Raw genomic sequence first — 19,263 nt, forward strand, 5'->3', positions numbered from 1 at the left:
CCAGGACAGGACTGGACACATAGCAAGTGCTCAATAAATCATTATTGAGTGTCTGATAAGATGCTCTGACTCAAGAGCCTAGTTTCTCAGCCACCCTGGGAGGTTAGCCATGAACTCAGGTCCCTGGATAACCAAACTCCAGGCCACTGAGACAAAAGAAATGATAACAGCAACCACTACATACCATCTGCCTTTCACGGAGCACTGAGTGCTAAGTTCTTACAGAACTCTCTGACCTCAGGAGCAGAGCATGGAGCAGGCTTTTCACTCTCAGCACTGATGACATTTGGGGCCAGATAATTCTGTGTTACAGGGACTGCCTGTGCATTGTAGGAGGGTTAGCAGCATTCTTACCCACTAGATGCCAGTAGCACCCCCCAGTCATGGCAACCAAAAATGTCTCCAATAATTGCCAAATGCCCCTACGAGGGTGGAGATCACCCCATGCTAAGGATGTTGTGGAGGTTAAAGCATACGTGCTTCCACTTATGGCTGTTCAACCTCAGGCAAGCATCTAAACTTCTCTGTGCCCATTTCCTCACTTTTAAAAATGGAAATAATAATAGCTCTTACATGGTAGAGCTGTGAAGATTTAGTCAGTTTACAACTAAAGGACAGACTCAGCACAGTGGCCCTTAAGGGTACTCAACTGGGGTGATATGCTGTCTCCAGAATAAACTGTGAAAAGAAGGGACTGCCATCTCCATTTTACAGATGAGAAAATTGAGGCTTAGACATAAAAAGTCAGGCCCCAGCCGTAGACTATGAAGTGACATCAAAGGCAGGAATTCAGGTTCTCAGGATTGATTCCCTTTGCCAGACCTCTTCGTAAGTACCAAATGGCCCATTAACTTCAGACCTCTCTTGATCAATTGCAAACTCTGACCTGGTGATGTTGCAATTGGTGGGTTAGATCTGCCAGGGTGGGACTAGGGTGAGGCAAATGAGGCACTGGCCTCAGGCACAAATTTTAAGGAGGTGCCAAACAACTCAGTCATCAAGATAAATAATATTTTATGCAATATTTTGAATAATTATTCAAGTTAATGCAGAAATAACCATAGTGAACATAGTATTAAAATCTTAAAGACAAGATCCAACCCTGCATTTTCATGACCCTGCCTCATTCAATTAATCCTGTCCCTGGGATCTGCAGATCTGTGGAACCACTCAGCAGGCACATTTGGTAGGGGAAAGCCTGTTGGTCAAAGATGACATGGGAGAAAACAGCGCCATCTTCTGGCTGGCAGTGAACACTGCTCCTTTCCTGGGGAGCCAAATTAAACTTCTTTGCCCCTTGAAGCAGCTTCTCAGTACTTAAATAGTCTCTTCGCGCATCACAATGCTTTTCACCCTGACCTCTTCATGAGGCTTCTAAGTTAAAAGGTTGCAGGTCCAATAATGCTGTTGGAGCCCCCGGCCCACCCCTTCCCACTGGCCACTGCACTGCACTGGATCTGTTGCTTTTCTCTTTTTACTATCTGTGCAAACATGCCTGAGGACCTGTCTGCACTTCTACGGAAGATTCTAAAGCTGCCTGTTAATATAAAGTTGGCCTTTCCAGGCTCACCTCAAAAGGGGACTGCGAGGAGACAGGACCAAGTGGCGGAGGCTTCTCACAGCTGCTGACTGCTGAGCAGGGAGCTGGCTGCTACTTTAACTGCAAGGTTTCTTTTCCTTCTTTTGAGGGTTTGGTAGTTCTTAGCTTTGTTTTATTTATTTCTGTTTTACTTTTTATTTTGCAATAATTTCAAACTTACATAAAAGTTGCAAAAATAGCCTCCAAATTCACATACGCTTCATCCATATTCACCAGTGAACCTTTTTAGCCACATTTGCTTTTTCATTAGTTTTCTCTAAATGCAGTTTTCCCTGAACCATTTGAGAGTAAGTTGGAGACATTATGACCTTTTACCCCTAAATACTTCAGGTGAATCTCTCAAGGATAAGTACATCCTCTTACATAACTATTGAGCAATTAGAAAGTTTAGCAATGATAGGATATAATTACCTCGTTTACAGACCTTATTCAAGTTTTATTCTAATAAACTCCTTTACAGCAATATTTTCTTTTTAATCTAGGATTCAGTCCAAGGTTATGCATTGTTCTTAGCAGTCCTGTCTCCTTGGTCTCTTCTAATCTTTGTCTTTCATATCCTTAACATTTTTGAAGTGTACAGACCATTTATTTTGTTGAGTCTCACTCAGTTTAAGTTTGTCTGGGGCTTCCTCTTGATTATATTCAGGTGAGGCATTTGGGGCATGAATACTACTTGTGTGTCTCATGGAGTTTCTCAAACGAGCTTCTCACATTCAAAGGGCAGCAGGGTGATTCTGAGACACAGGACACTGATTGATTTAAAAGTTCTTAATAATGGCTATTGAGTGCTTGCTGTTTGACACTCTTCTCTGCATCTGTTGACTTGGGGGCTAGTCTCCCCTTGGAACGATGGTGTATGGAGTGCTTACGTTGGATCACAACAATGTACGACAATAACTGCGGCTACAGCTCCTGTTAGTGTATTGAGGGTAATAAGCTGTATTAAGCCCCATATTATGCATACTCTTTACGTGTATTAGGTCTTTAAAGCCTCACTACCACCAAGTTCTACTATTATCCTCATTTTACATGAGAGAAAATGGAGCCTCAGAAAGGGTGAGTCACTTGCCCCAGGACTTACAACTAGTAAGAGGCACAACCAGAACAGTTCTACACCAGAGTTCGAGCACCTAGTCAGTCTCTTACACCATGTCTTTCCTGGCTCTTAACAGTGACAAGACTTCATCAGTATTCCATCTCAGAACACCAAGAACAATGTACGTCTTCATCCCCCAGACTCCCTGCAAATGAGGTGCTTTCTCCCCATATTCTGAAACCTGCTTACCCCACATAGAAGGCACACAAGAGCTTGTGAGACACCCCAGGCTGTGTGTAGGGGACCTCAGTAGGTTGTGTGGTATGCTCCAGGGGCAGGCACCCATTCTGGTTCGTCATGCCTTAGGCATTTATTTATAAATCCATTGAAAACCACATCAGTCTCAAAGACAGGGTGATGAGGATAATTATGAGCAGGTGTCAGTTCTTAACCAACCAGTGACTTCATGAATCATTCTCAAGACAGGAATTCCACTTCAGGATGGAACTTCCCCCCAACAGGCAGAACCTGCTCCAGTCACCCACAGACTGGATGTAGATGCAGGCCAGTGTCATTCATGACACATGACCTTAAGAAATCCACTGACGAAGTGTGCAAGGGGGATACAAAGATGATAAGACAGCTTCTGCCCTGGAGGACTCAGAATTAGTTTATTGGACTTACATTGGTTTCAGTGAGTTTTTGGTGCCTCTGAGCTAGCATTCTACATCTTGTTACAAAACTGTCATGGTTTTTGAATTACCAATGTAAATCTTGGACTCAAACCTTCTTTTTTTGAGGGGGAGGGGGTCTATAGACTGTTTATTGGGGAGGAGCCACTTGGGGTGGCTCTAGGCTGTGGACCCCCCATGGATCCCCCACAGAACGCTCTCCCAAACCGACACTGGCTTTCTAGCTGGTAACCAGCATGCTGGGAGGGGACCACTCTGAAGGCTGGCCTAAGGGATACGATAGCTGGATCCAGAGAGCTTGTCCAGAAGGCCAGCCTGGTAAGCCTGAGGAGTGGGCTGAAGTGGGCTGAATTGGGCCCCCACCCCAGTGAGGGTGTGCAGAAAGAGGCAGCAATGAGGCAGACACCCAAATCTCTTTTTATTAGGGGAGAAGGGGAATGCTGCGGCGGCCCACTCACTGCACAGCTTGTTCATTGGCTCTGCTTCTTGAGTCCTGTGGCTTCACCACGTCTGGCAGCTCAGGGAGGGTAGAGAAGGGCTCAATGCGCAGGGCCTCAGAGGCATCATCTGCCTGGAAGGCTAGCCCCACAGTGGTTGGGGCCTGAGGCCGTGCCATCTGGCTGGTGAAGCCACACTCGCCCAATGTCTTGCTGTCATCCAAAAGCTGGTTGTCCTTGTACAGCCGCTGCTCATCCGGCAGCCGCTTGAGGATGCCCTCGACGATGCGCTTCAGCTCGAACATGGTGCTCGACTCCTTGGCGTCAGTGAAGATGGTGGTTTTGTGGTGCCGGATCATGAGAAACACATCCTGGGGGCGGCAGGCCGGTGTGAGCTTGGAGCCCAAGCTCCCCACCAACGCGGCCCGCCACCCCTGGCCCCGGCCCGGCGCCCCTCTCCCCGCGCCCGCTCACCATCACGGCTGACTCAAACCTTCTTGAGCCCCACTGGCCACCATTTTATCTGGACTATTATGACTCCTCTGACTGAAGCGTCAGGGAGGGTGGTCAACCATCCTGGTTTGCTCAAGACTGAGGAGGGGGTGAGGGTGTTCAGTGTAAAGACAGGAAAAGTCCCAAGCCAATCAGGATGAATTGGTCACCCTCATGCTGGGAACAGGGGCAGCAGGAGGGGAATGGGTAGAGGGGAGAGGAGTAATAATAGCCAGTACTTCCTTTGTTCAGAATTTAGTAACACTGAGAACACATTTATGAAGTAAGTACTTTATTACCCCTATTTTGTAGAGGTGTAAACTGGGACTCAGAGAGTAAGAAACTTGTCACAAGTGTATATTCAGTAAATGGCAGTCCGCCTTCCAGAGCAATCTGTGTTCCCAGCCATTACTCTGCACTGCCTTGGAGGTCTCACATGTAAATGTGATGTGGATAAAGGCTCAAAACTGTATCTGAAAAGCTGGCAGCTTCCCTGAAACTCAAGAGAGGACAATGTCTCTCTGAATGCCTGTAAGTTACTGCTCTTTATTCCCTGTTGGAGAATAGAGAGCATTAAACTTAAAAGAAACTATATTTGATATTAATTCCCAGAGATTGGAAGCCGGCTCCTCTGGAGGCAGAAGTCAGTGGAAGTTGTTTTTCCATGGAGACCCAGTCATGCTCAACCAGGCTGTGATCTCACGTGCCACGATGATGGGGAGCTGCTGTCACTAAAATGTAGTGCATTTCTCTTTTTTTGTACTTTTACTAGCATTTATTTTATGCTGAAATTATTCCCAGGCCATAAGTTTTTGTTTCTTCACTTTCTTCTGGGATATCTTTTTCTTTTGTGTCTCCTCTCCTGATCTGAGAACACTCTGCTCCTTTTCAGTGAGGATCATCTCAGTGGGCTCAGTGGAGAGAGCACACACGTGGGTTAGTCCAACTACGAGCTCACAAAGTCCATCACCACATCTTGAGGGCTTTGCTCACCTGGATGTGTTCAGTGACCAGAGAATCTATGTCTAAACCCTTCCGTTCAGCATTACTCTCTGTATTTTTAAGCATGTGCAATGCAAATTCACCACTCTTTTTGGGCCATCAACCCTACACCCAGCCCCTGTTTTTGGCCAGGGTACACCTCGCAGCTGCACCATTCTGAGGACAGAATGGCACACGTTGCTTCTGTAAAGTGACGTCCTTTAGATACTTGGTGGATTGGGAGATATGCACACCCTTAATGACCTGGGCAGTTTCATGAGTGTTCTTAAAGTGAACACAAAGATTTAAACCTATTGATTTGCATGATTTTGTGGCATTTTCTGGGTCAAGTGAATAGTGAACCGTTTTCAGAGGTCACCTCAAGTGGCTTATGGGAAGAGAAATCAGGTGCACTTCTTAAGGGAAAGACCCTCCGTAGAAATTTCCTGAACTGCCCCCAATGCCCATTCTGTCGTTTTGGACTCTGGGGTGTCTCCATGGCAGTCTGTAAAATGTGAGTATTGTACAGGGTCCTAGGAGGTACCATGGAGCATCAAGTGACACAGCAGTTAAGAGCGTGGATTCAGGAGACAAGTGTCTACCCCAGCGATCGCTAGCTACATGCCCTTGGGCAAGTTACCTAACTCCTAAGCCCTGTTTCCCCCTCTGTTATATGGTGGAAGTAATAATACCCACACTCACTGCTGCTGTGAATATGAAAACAAATGGGATAATGCATGAAAAGCACAATGCTCAGGACAGAGTAGGCAGTGAAGACATGCCCATTGGCCACTGTTTGCCATCAGATCACCCCATGGATTTAAATGAGAACAATCCATTTGAGAACTAGCACTGAAGAATGGATGACAGTCTGTTCCCCACAACTGCCTTCTCCTCCTGGCTTTGCCTGCCCCATCCCTAGTGTCTGTCCCATTTTGGCCCTTTGGCTTGTTCCCAGCCACTTGTGTGCTGCTTGGTTTCTCCTGCTTCTGGCTCCATTGGGCGCAGTACTCCCAATCCCCAAAACCCCAACTTGGGCACTAGAACCACTGCTTGAAGGGTGATCAGACTATGATCCATCCATATAGTTGTGTGACCTGGCTCCCTGCATGACCTCAGCAGCTCAGAGAAGAGACAACATGAGAAGAAAGGATGCTCAATGCTTTGGAAGCATCATGATTTGGATGGCATAATCAGATGCACCATCTTTGAAAGTTTCATTAAAATATTCATGTTTTAAGAGGTTAAAGGCCCCAGGAGAGACACCAGAGACAGCAAAGGGGGAGAGGTCTTGGTACAATGATATGGGTGATATGGATGCTAAAATGAAACCTGTGAGGCATCCAGCAAGATGCCTTGGAGAAATGAGTTTTCTTAAAAGAAGAGCTCTGCCCTATATGCACATGTGCGCACATATACACACACGCATGCACACACATGGACACACCTGCTGGCAACCTTCACCCATTGATTCCTGGCCAACATTTGGGGCCTTCATATTCTCTTTTCCATGACTGGCCTTTGCCTATTCAAAGACAGTTCTGTGGACAGGGCAAGCCCAGTAAATGCTTGGGTTCGCTTGATCTTCTCTGAAGTCCTATGAGGTGGGTACCATTGTCAGTTCTTCATCATCATCCCCTATCCCTACATGAAGAAGCTCAGGTTTTTAGAGACAGCTGATGAGTAGCAGAGCTGAGCTTCATTTTACTTAGGATTTTTAGGTTTCTGTTTTTAGTGATTTATGAGTAATATTGGATTGACCTTGTTTTGATACCAAATTTAGATTAGCATTGCAGGGTGAATTGGGGATATATCCTCTCTGTTTTCCAGAGGAGCTTGTGAGAAAGTAGAATGATCTGTTCCATGAAAGTTTAGACATGCTTCTCAGACCATCTGGACTTAACTTTTTTCTTTTTTCTTTTATTTTAACGTTTTTCTTTGATTAAAAATTTTATCAATTTCTTTAGTAATTATAAGACTCAAGTTTCTATAGTTTAGAACTGACATATTTTTCTGGTGAATTGAACTTTTTATCATTATGTAGTGATCCTCTTCATTCTTAATAATATTTTTTGTTAGTCTGTGTTACCTAGTATTAATTTATCTACGCTAGCTTCCTTTTGGGTAGTGTTTGTCAGGTGTATCATTTTCCACACTTTTACATTCAGCCTTTCCAAATGTCCTGTGTCTTTGCCTCTGAGATTTTTTAATATTCAGTTTGACAACTTCTGACTTTTAACTGATGAATTTAGTCAATTTACATTTAGTGTGATTATTAGTATATCTAGACTTATTTTTACTTTTTTGGGGGGAATTTCACTTTTTTACTATACTGCTTTTGAGTTGATTGCTGGGTTTTTTGTTTTTATTGGCTTATGTCATTTTCCCCATTCTAGAATTTTGAAAGATATGTATGTGTGTGTATATATATGTCATATTTGTATTGTTTTAGTGAATACCACTGACATTTTACCACACGTATTTAACAAAGGCCAAAGTTAATATTCTAATTCACTTCTCACACAAATGCAAAGGCATTAGGACACTTGAACACCAATCACCTCTTTTGTAATTTATTGTTGCTCAGCATTTTAGTTCTGACCTTGTTCTAAACCTACGAACTATATATTATTATCGTTGTTATCGCTGTTGTTTTCTACTGACAGGTTTGCTAAGATTCACTGTATTTACCAATTTCTTTACTCACTATTCCTCTTTCCATTTCACTTAATTTCACTTTTCACTTCATTTAATTGGATCATGTTTCTTCTTTCTGAAGTATATCTTAAAAGTTCAGTTAGTCAAGTCTTCCAGTTGTAAATTCACTTTTTAAAAATCTGTATTTCTTCCTCATTCTTGAAATGGTAACTGTCCAATTCTCAGGTCTTTGAAGACATTATTCTTCTTTTAATTTCCAATGTTGCCATTGAAAAATCTGCCTGTCTAATTCCTTCTTTTGTGAGTAATCTGTCCTTTTTATATTTAGCTACTTTTAAGATCTTTTGTTTTTAGTATTCTGCAGTTTCACTACCATGTTTCTTGGTGTGGATTTCCTATTATTCATCCTGCTTTAGATCTGTTATACTTCTTCCAACATCTGTGTATGTCTTTTCTGTTCTGGAAATTCTCAGCTATTACTACTTCAAATTTGGCCTCTCCTCCCTGTTCTCCTTTGTTGCTGATTAAATGGATTTTTAGATCTTCTCAGTCTACCCTGCGTGTTCTATAATATCTTTTTTCTTATTTTGCATGTCATATCACCCTGTGCTACATTCGGAGTAATTTCTTTAGATATGTCTTCCAAATCACCGTATTTGGCTAATCATGATCTGTGAGAATCCTGGGTGCTGTCTTACAGAGAGCACCCTTGTTTGTTTGTGTTTGGAGTGAAGAACACTACCCACCTGAGGCTGCTCTAGCCATTCGAGGATCCTGATAAATATGGGGCTCTCGGGTGCAGCTTCTTCAACTTCAACCTGGCTAAGGTTTAGTCTCCCAATATTGTTTATGGGTCTGCTGTGCACAACCCTGGTCTTGGGACATCCAGGCATTTCACATTTATTTACCGCTCACTTCCCCCTGCTCTTATTTTAACACATTTTCAGCCAAGCAACCCATGACAAAGTCTGTTTTATCCAGGATAGAGGTGTTTTGAGAAGAAAGGTGCTCCAGAATATCTGGTCCACCATATGTTGAGATACCATTTGAATTTGGAAAGCCTAAATATGGAACTGTTAAATTTCATTCACAATGTTTTTGACATATTCCAAATCACTGAAACAGTTCTGAACTCTGATTTGCTTCCTAGCTTTGTTTGATTTAAAATTTGATGACAAATCTTGATTTCTGTTTATCTTAATTTTTTTTTGAACATCAAAGACAGAGAACTGGAGTACTTCCATTAGAAAATTGCTTCCAGTTGATATTGTCAGATTAAAGAAAGTCAGGCCACTGTTGTTTAACCTTCTGTGAATCCACTGAGCTGTGTGTGATGTTTTGCAGTCTAGATTGCTTCATCTTGCCCATAAGCAGATAATAAAATGTTTTGTCCCAAGCCCACTTATAGTCAAAGTTCTGTGTACAGTTAAGATCTACTTATGCTGGTAATTGTTGAAAAATCCTTCCTTTGGTGTGATTATGAGCTCTTGGTAGTCATTTGTTTTAGTTTAATAATCATGTGCAGAACTTTGCTAGAAAATCAACACCATGTCTCTTGGTCTCTAGATTTCTTTCAATCTTTCTCCCTATTTGAAATGGGACCCTTACTCTAATTAGAGACTTCTGGCATGACTTCTCGAAGATCACTGAATATATTTCTGAGATCATATCCAAGTATCCTTTTGGTATCCTGGGCAAGAATTTCTTTTGATCTGGTAACTTGGACTAATTTTTAAGTCGTTGGGTGTTCTTTCCATATCTTTTCTCCCTATCCTGGATTTGATTTCCCTCTAACCTGACCAAATAGAAGTTCTTTTTCCTTGATGAAGATGAAGTAGAAGGGAACCTGGTGATTTTGCTTTCCCTTCAGCATCTGTTAGCATTACATATGCTCAGTTCCTTTTTTTTTTTTTTCATTTTCTTGATACAAGTCTGAATTTACATTCACCTTTTTCTGTCTTTAGCTTTTCAGTCTCAATCATTCTGAATTAAAAATTCAGGTTAATCTTTTGGAAAATTCCCATCACCTTCTAACTTACACACAGATGCTTAGAAAATCTGGGCCAGTCGGAGTGCTACTTGTGCAGTGTTGGGCAGGAAGAAATTTCCTCCCCTTCTGAGTTCTTTTGGCTGGCCTAAGAATTAAATTGACATAAGGCAGATTAACAGGAGAAAATCAAACAGAAGTTTCATGACATGTACACCCAGGAGAGACCCAGGGAAACTGAGTAATCTGCCAAAATGGCTGAAACCCTCACCTTAAATAACACCTTCAGCAAAAGACAAAAGAGGATGTTGGGAGTAGTGGTTTGGGACTTCCGAAAGGAGGAAGGCAATTCACAAGCTGAAAAGCAAATGTTTGATAAATAAATATTTACTGGGCTGTGCAGCTTAAATTAATCCTCATGCCAAAGAGACACCCTTGGGGTGGCAAATTTTGCTTCCCTATAGCAGTCACACTGCTCTCTCAAAGACTCCCCTTTCCTTCCCATCCAGGAGCCTCTCTGGTCTAGGACTGTGCTTAACCTGCATTTTCAACAAATGAATCAATAGTTTCAGAATCTCCTGGTTATTGAGTCCTTCTTGCCATGATCATATAATACATTTTGACATATGTTCACTTGTTGTCTCATGATACAATTTTTATTTCTTAACTCTTGCATCAATGTTCTTTTTTTCAGATATATAAGTCAAATATATCTTATATCTGTATCTCCCACAATTTGGGTCCTATACATAAACAGGTGCTTGACAGTTATTTAATTCACAAATAAATGTATAACCAGTATTTGAATTATTTGGAAAGAAGATTTTTTTGCCTAAAAATGTTAATATTTCACCAATTTCTAGATATAAGCTCTTTAAAAATGAGACTTTGCCATTTCTTTCACCATTAATTCCTTTCTAGTTATGGTGGCAGTCATCTTAGTGGTTAGAACATAGATTTTGTGTTCAGATATACACAACTTGGTTTGAATTCTGGCAGTATCACTTATTAGCTGCGTGACCTTGGGTAGGTTAACCTCTTCGAGCCTCAATTTCCTTATCTGTAAAATGGGGCTGATAATTATCCCCACCTCATAGAGTTGTTGGGAGGATTCAATGAGATAATAGATGTAAAGCACTGAGTACAAAGTGAGACACATGGATAAAGCTCAATACATGGTAGCTAATTAATATTTATCTGCTCTGTGCCACTTATCATGCTGGCCTCTGGGGAGATGGAGATAGAAAAACAGTTCACAACTCAGTGGAGTCTAGAGTCACCGAAATGAGTAAATGTAGCATCATGTACAATGTGCTACAGGGTGTGGATGATGAAACAATTAATTTTTCATAGGTAATTAGAAAGGCTGCTTCGAGGTGATGAAATCTGAATAGCATATTGGGCAAGGGGGCTCAGTAGTTGGCTCAGAGTTGCCATGCAGTAAATTTTTGAAGAATGGATTGTGCAGATGGCTCGTTGGCCCAAGGATGCTGCCCAGCTGGCATCTGTATACACAAGGTATCTTATGTTTTTCAGTTTTTAATCCTACTTATATTTGCATGTACTGTACATTTCAGTCTCAACCATGTAGCACTGGTACTTCGTCTTTGTACTTGTTGTTACTCATGATTCCATCATAGTTTGTGCATGATCCCTAACTGAATAATTTCTAATATTTTTGTATTATTAATAGACTCAAGTCCTTGGGAGCAAGAAGTGTTCACCCAGAGTAGCTCACATGTAGTAGGTTCTAGGTAATGTTTTTTAAAAATATATTCTTATTGAAGTATAGTCACTTTACAATGTTGTGTCAATCTCTAGTGTACAGCACAATACTTCAGTCATACAGGAACATACATATATTCGTTTTCATATTCTTTTTCACCATAAGTTACTACAAGATACTGAATATAGTTCCTTGTGCTATACAGTATAAACTTGTTGTTTATCTATTTTATGTATATTAGTTACTGTCTGCAAATCTAGAACTCCCAATTTATCCCTTCCCACCCTCTTCCCTGCCTGGTAACCATAAGTTTGTTTTCTATGTCTGTGAGTCTGTCTCTGTTTTGTAAATAAGTTCATTTTTTTTTTGAACTCCACATATAAGTGATATCATACAGTATTTTTCTTTGTCTTTCTGGCTTCACTTAGAATGACATTCTCCAGGTCCATCCATGTTGCTGCAAATGGCATTATTTTATTATTTTTTATGGCTGAGTAGGGTTCTAGGTAATGTTTGATGAACAAATGAATGAATGAATGAATGAATTCCTTTCACTGCTAGCCGCACCACTGGCTGTGGGATCTTGAGTGAGTCAGTTAACCCAACCCCTCTGTGCCTCAGTGCTCCCATCTGTAAAGTGGGTTAGCACATCTCACAGGATGGTTGTGAGGACCAAGTGAGGTGATGGCCAGTGCCCAGTAGGTAATATGTGTGCATTAAACAGTGGGAACCATCGGCAGCACTCAGCTCTGACTGTCCACAGACTACATATCAGGTCGAAGCCTGGGGCCCTTTGCTGTACCTGCTGGCAGAGGAGAGGTTTCAGAACTCTTTCCTAATGCTGGGGTGAGACGTGTCAGGTGATAAGGGTTTTCTGCTTGGCGTGACTGAAGATGCCATTAGGAATGTGGGTGGCCCCTGTGGGACTGCTCCCCAGCTTCCCACCCATGGCTGATTTCTCGGTGACAGTGCTCAGAGGCATTGCTGACTTGGGGAGGGGTCACAGGTGAGTCACCTCCTCTCCTCCTGCCTCCTTAGCTTCATTGTGAAATGTAAGCTAATTAAAGCTTCTCTCCTGTCAGTCATCAGGTGGAGAAGAGTCACAGAGAAGGTGACTCTCACCTGTGGCTCAATTCAGTGTTATCTAAATATACAACTCTGGGAAAAGAGCCTCTTTGGGTTTAAAAATTCCAGACTCTAGGAGGTCCCTGGGGCCATAAGTTATGAGTTAGAATAAAAGATGAATTACCCATTTTTAAGGTTTTGGGGAGGAAAAAAATATTTAAAGACAAGTGTTTTCAAATGTTCAAATACACCAGGCAAAGCTTATTGTATGGCTTCAGTGTGGGGCCTTCCAGGAAATTATCCAAGCATTTCATTCCTTATATATTCATTCAACCTCCTCAACATTGTTTGGTGAATGCTCCCTGAGCCTGAGATTGCCAATAAGTGGCAAGTGGGGATTAAAAAGCAGGTCAGTCTTAATCTTTGCTGCCTCTCTGGGCCTGCTCTGGGGGTGTTGGAGGATTGCTAGCTTGGAAAGTGTTCGGCAATAAGGAGCGATAAGGCCAGAGAAGGTAACATGGCCTTTGAGTAAATTGTCCTCAAATCTCTGAGAACAAATCCATGAAGCAAGTTACATGCAGCTCTTGAAATCTGAGTTATGAGGTAGCAAACATCTTAGAGGAAGATGTTCCAGCCCCAGAAGGGAGATTGTCCCAAACTCTGGTTGGATTCCAGCAGCCCTGACAAAGACATATTTCACCAATGGCCTTTGCCACATCTCTAGAGCTTCTCATCCACATCCCATCCTTAAAACCCAAGACCTGCCGAGCTCAGCCAGGCTTACCCAGCCTTCAGGGCTTGGCAGGCCTGAGGCTGCATTTGTGGTGGATTTAAATGGCCAAGAGAGTCTTGCTGGGTACTGGTCCCACCTAGGACTGGAGCAAGAAGCAGATAAACCAGGGACTCAGAGCAGCAGGAAAACACCTGCCAACACACACACACACACACACACACACACAGTGCTCAGCACATAGTAAGTGCTCAGGGAATATTTGTGAAATGAATGAATAAATACTTTGATGGAAGAAGCCCTCAGTACCGTGTGGGCCCAAAGGGGACTCATGGGAGGCTTCCTGGAGGAAGTGACATTTGAATTAAAGTATGAAAAAGAGGAAGGAGTAACCAGGCCAAGCAGAAAAGGATGAGCCTTCTTGGCAAAGGCTAAGTTGGTAGAGATCAGCCCTGGTGCCCTTGGAAGCTAGGAGATGAGGCTGGAGTGGAAGACTGAGGCCTGATGTTAAAAAACCTAGGCTTTGTGGCAGATAAGCTAGACAGAAAACAACATTTGAATTTAATGGGTGATAACTCATTCCCCTTACCTATTTTTTCCCCTAGTGAGGTTTAATTGCCCTTAAAAGGAGGAAATGGCCATACTGGGAATTTAACCAGTGGTTAAGCCTTATAAAATGGCCAGTTTTTCCCCAGGAGTTTTGGCGCTAGACTATCCTGGGTTGGAATTCCCAGTTCCGTCCTTTACAGGGCAGATTCCTCACCTTAGAAGAGTTCCAAGAAATGAAGCCAAGCCCACTCAGGATACTGAAGCCCAGATAGTATCAGATGAGACAATCCATGTAAAGTAGGGTTGCATGGCTTTCTCGTGAAACTGTCTGTCCCTCCGAACCGGTTGGAGGCAGAGATCCAGCCTGAGCCATCGGCGGGTGCCTTGCCCAGTAGCACCAGACACATAGTAGGTATTTAGTAAATGAAATAATGCCCCGACGAATCCTGGCGTCGCATTGTGAAACTGTGTGTGGCCCCTTGGGTTCCAATCCCTACCCCATGCCTCAGGTGAGCGCTTTTGGGGCAAGGGGGGCCGGGCGATTGGGTTCTGCCCACATCCTCCCCGCACTTGGCACTGAACCCGGAACACAGTAGGCGCTCGTGCTTCGGCCTTGGTTCTTGGATGCTTGGAGACAGGTTGCTGGCGTCGGGTTGTGTGGGACATTACCTTAACCCTCCGGGTTTAACGTTATAAGCGGGCGGGGGCGCCGAGGAGCTGGAGGTTCTCGCCCCTGAGCCCCGTAGGAAAAACGCCGCGGCAGGTGAGCAGCGCTAAGGGTCGGGCGCGGGCGGGGCTGGCTTTTCCGTCGGAGGACGGAGGCCGGCCCGCCGCGCCTTTAAGGCGTCCCCAAGTGCTGGCCCGGGAGCCGAGAGCGGCGCGGGCGCGCGCGCAGCTGCTGCACCAGAGTCGGGGCCAGAGGACGAGGATCCGCGCGTGTGGATCGATCGGCAGGTCCCAGGCGGACTGAGGTCAGGTGAGCGCCGGTGGGGCGGAGTAGGGGGTGTGCATCTAGAAGGAGGTATCCAGGGGTTCCCCCAATGTTCCGCTGACCTGCCTTCCACTTCCTGAGTCCGGGCTGCCTGGCCTTCCTCCAAGCGGCGCTCGGGGTGAAGGGGTGAAGAAGGGTCGGAGACCTGCACCTCCCTTTCTACTCCGTTCCCCTATCCCGGCGACAGCCCCTTTGCGCTCCCTTTTGGCGTCTGGAAAGGTTTGGCATTATCGAATCCTTGGTTCCCCCTACTTCCCGGGGCCGCGGGCTGCCTGCCGACCTAAGCCCGCGGAGAAGGTGAGGACAGATCGGGGACCTGAACTCTCTTTCTACTTGGCCTTCCCACTGCTTGCGCCGGCGGTAGCCCTTATGCTCCCCTCCCAGTGCCTGATGGTTTGGAGGCTCCTGCACCCCCGTTCCTCCCACTTCCTGGGGAAGGGCTGCAGCTCGCCCTCCCAGCCTCTGTTACCTGCCCCCGTCCCGCCCCAGGCATCCGCAACCCCTCAAGACCTCTCTCAGCCAACAGCTATCCACAGCAGCCTTTCACCCGAACCCCCCCTTTTCCCAGCCTGCCCCAATTCCCTTACCCTTGCTCCCCCTCATCCAGCTAACCCCAGAGTCAGGCTGTTGGCCCCACCACCCTGACAGCCTGGTGCCAGCCGGTAACCCCGGCATCCCCCGCCTTCGTTTCCGCGGGCTTCTTGGCAGTCTTGGAAATGCGGATTGTGTAATGCCGGCTGCAGGGCAGAGCACGTGCAGGATTTCCACCCCTAAATCCACAGATGAGCGGAGGAGGCCAAGTTGACCGAGTGAGGTAGCAAGGGAGGAAAGGGGTACCAGGTGTGTGGAAAGGCTGTGCCTCCAGGCAAATATTTGAGCCCTTTTTATGTCCCCAGGGCCCAAGAAAAAGTCCCAACCGAGACCAGAGACTGTCATTTGTCTCCCTTATTATGGCTGAGAAATCCCTAATGGCTGACTCTACCTGGCTGGGAGTTAAAAATAGTTTATTATCAATAATAGCTGACATAGGATAAACAAATACTCGGTGCCAGACCTTGCCCTAAGCACATTAAAAAAATTACCTGCCTTACTCCTCCCAACAGCCCCACGAGGTAGGTACCACCGCTATGTGCATTTCTTAGAGGAGGAATGTGAGGGGTCCAGAAGTGGTCCCCTCCTAGGTCTTCACTGTGGGCAGTGAGTCTGACTTCATAGCCCCCATTCTGAACCACTGGACTTATTTTTACCCAATTGTAATGAGTAAATTCTTATCAATAATATTTTTATAATATAGGAAGTTAGAAGTTGGAGAAATTAATAAACTGTGTTCCTAGTATCAATTTATTTTTCTAAAATTAGGTTTTCAGACCAGCAAGAGATTCTTGGTGCCCTCCTCAAGGATACTGATGCCCAGAAAGGAGATGGGACTTACTTGAGGCCACAAAGCCTGAAAGTGCCAGGGCTAGGGTGCAAAACAGGTGCTGGGATGGTTAATGGATACTTCCTGGGTTCTCTGATGCTACCCCAGCCCTTCAGCCAGGGCCACTGGAGACCCTGTCCCCTCCAGCTCTACATCCTGACCTCGGCCTTCCTTCTCTGCTTCCTTTGCTATAATCCAGGCTATAACCCATTTTTCCTACTGCTGACTTTACTTAGGCTGTCCCCTCCTCTGGGAATACCCTCCATGGACGCTCTTGTGTCTAAATTGTTAAAAGTTAAGAAATAACAGAAGTAAAACCGATGTATCACCATAGTGGTAATTAATAAGTGTTTATTGTGCACACACAAAAAAGACAAAACCAGAAGCACTCAAACCAAAACAATGGAAAGAAGCTCAGAGATATAGTGTTATAAAGCAGCTTATATAGGGAGAAAGCAGTGATTATTTATTCTTTACAGTGATTGGTTATAATATTAGAATATTCTTAAATAATAGGGAATTGGTCAGTAGTTACTTCATATCAACTTTGGGAAATAGTTCAGGTTTTGCTCATAATTTTTATGGACAAAAGCAAGAAATGACCCAGGTCAAGTTATTCTTGCAAAATAAGTTAAATTAAGCTTTGTTTGGATGACTAAACTGGTCTCGTCTGCTCAGGGAATTTTCAAGGCTAGTCTCCATTTGTTTTTGATTTAACAAAATATTACCTACCCCTTAGGGTGTAGCTCATCTGTACCCGCCAGGAAACACTGCCCTGATTTCTTCCCTCCCTCCAACGGAAATCTGTTTCTTTCTCCCTGGGGATCCCCTAGCTGAGATCCTACTACCTTCTACTCCCATGATGGCATTTGGAAAGTTCTGCAGCACGCATCTGCCTTGTCCTCTTGGGTGCAGTTGTGCTGGCAGGATCAGAATTGTTCCCCAGGATCCGTCTTGCCACCTGCCTGCTGAAGAGAGGTCCAGAGAGAGAGCGGTCCATGGGGTATGGTTTCTGAAGTAAGAATATGCTCAGGATTTCTGAACCTGCCACCCCAAACTCCCTGCACTGAGCTGTATCTGATCACAGAGAGAATGTCTCAGTGTGGTAGCGAATGTTATAATTACATGTTTGTTTTTATTCATAACCCAAAGGATTCCCACCGGAAAATTGAGAGACTTGGGTCCAAATCCCACTTCTGCCACTTGCTAGCCATGAGGCTGTGGACCAATTACCTAACCTCTCTAAGCCTCAGCTTCTGGTAATATTACCTGCTTCACAAGGCAGTGGTCAGATTTAGATAAAATAAAGCACATAACCTAGCATGTGGTAAGTACTCGGTAAGCACCAGCTATTATGAAGAGTGAGCACCACTTTGAATTACTGGAGAAATACTAACTCATTACTATATGGCTCATACTGACTTTGCTTAGAGGTGGGCCAAGGGAGTTTGGGCCAAAAAAGAGGTAAACATTTTTGTGCTCAGAAAGGCCTGTGAGGCTTTCTTCAACTCTAAACCATCCATTGCCTTTGCAATAAGAGATAGACTTGTCTTTCTGTTTTTTAGCTTTAAAAAATTTATTAGCTTTGAATTCTGTGAGGATCTGCACATCTAGAGAGAATGGGTGAATGCAGTTTGTGCAATTGATAAGTGATTATGAAACTTAATGATAGGAGAAAAATACTTGTTCCTAGAGGTGACCTTGGTTTGCAGTGTGTGTTGCTTTTGGCCTACCTTGGGGGCAAGAGGTTCGATCCAAAGGTTATCTGTAGATTTGGAGGAAAGGAAAACAAATGAATGTTTTATTTTAGTATGCTAGTAAGCTGCTGAGAGTGGAAATCAACTTCCCTGTGTCATATTCTTTACCAACTCCTGGTTATTTTGATGACTAGATCAATTACTGCAATGATAAGTGTTCAAAAGAAGAGGGCCAGGAGTGGCCTCTAAGCTAAGTGTTTGGAATATGTTGGGAAGATAGTTCTGCTAATTGAAAAAATGTTTTATTTTAAAATTTCTCCTAAATTGATTCTTTATTGAAATAAGTTAGGATCCCATTTGATAATTTAAGGATTTGTTGAGCTTAGATGTTTTAAGTTTTCATAAGTTTCACAGTTCTTTGGAATTTAGCAGGCTGTAGGACTTTTCTTTCTGTGACCCTGTAGAGACATAAACACTTTTTGTACTAACCATTGTGGAGACCACTGGCCACATGTGGCTATTTAAATGCAAATTAATTCAAATTAAATGAAATTCAAAATTCTGTTCTTCAGTCACACTAGCCATTTCAAGTGCTCATGTGCCATGTGCCCAGCAGCTACTGTATTAGGCAGAGCAAATAGAGAACATTTCTATGTTTGTGTAAAGTTCTATGAGACAGCGCTGTTTAGGTCAGTAAGGCCATGGGAAAGCCACTTGATGGGGTTAAGTTCCCTTCTTTCTGACCAGTCATCTGCAGGCCAAGAAATGTAGTGTGCAGAGGATGTTTTATTGTCAAGAATGAGGATGTTAATAAATCCCCATAGCCTCATTTTGGCTGTATGGCTCACGGGCTTTTAACACTGGCCAGATTCAAAGGGTGGGGGGGATGAAATGTTTCTGGGAAGTGTATCTCCAGGCTGCCCCTTAGCATGGAGCACCTACTAGAGTGCCAGGCCTCTGCCTCTGAATCTGAATCACTAAGGGTGGGGCCCGGGAATCCCAGGAATCTGTATTTTTAAAAAGCTCCCTGGGGATTCTAATGTGCAAACACGGTTGAGAAGAACTGCCCTCAAGACTGTGCACTTAAAAATCCCTGAGCACTGGAAGACAATGTTTCAAGGTAGATTTTGTGAGTAGCTAAAAATGTTCCTCACTGATTCACTGTGGTCATATATTGAGGGTAGGGGTTGAGTGGGCTCACT

The 19,263-nt window shown here is 44.0% G+C and overlaps 1 protein-coding gene and 1 pseudogene across 5 annotated transcripts in view; one reads left to right on the forward strand and one right to left on the reverse strand.

Moving 5' to 3' along the window:
* ABHD6 (abhydrolase domain containing 6, acylglycerol lipase) overlaps nucleotides 1-19,263 on the forward strand; it is an 83,116-nt gene that overhangs the window by 24,265 nt on the left and 39,588 nt on the right. For 2 of the 5 annotated variants that reach the window (XM_031686384.2, XM_006196448.4), the window contains exon 1: nucleotides 14,733-14,929. The exons of 1 other annotated variant lie outside the window; for it this stretch is intronic. The gene's annotated coding sequence lies outside the window, so the exon portion shown is untranslated. 2 more of the 5 variants (XM_072941557.1, XM_015236371.3) reach the window with 2 other exon arrangements.
* Nucleotides 3,783-4,130, reverse strand: LOC102531002 (elongin-B pseudogene; annotated as a pseudogene).

This window comes from Vicugna pacos, chromosome 17, assembly GCF_048564905.1.
Source record: "Vicugna pacos chromosome 17, VicPac4, whole genome shotgun sequence".
NCBI classification, from domain to species: domain Eukaryota; kingdom Metazoa; phylum Chordata; class Mammalia; order Artiodactyla; family Camelidae; genus Vicugna; species Vicugna pacos.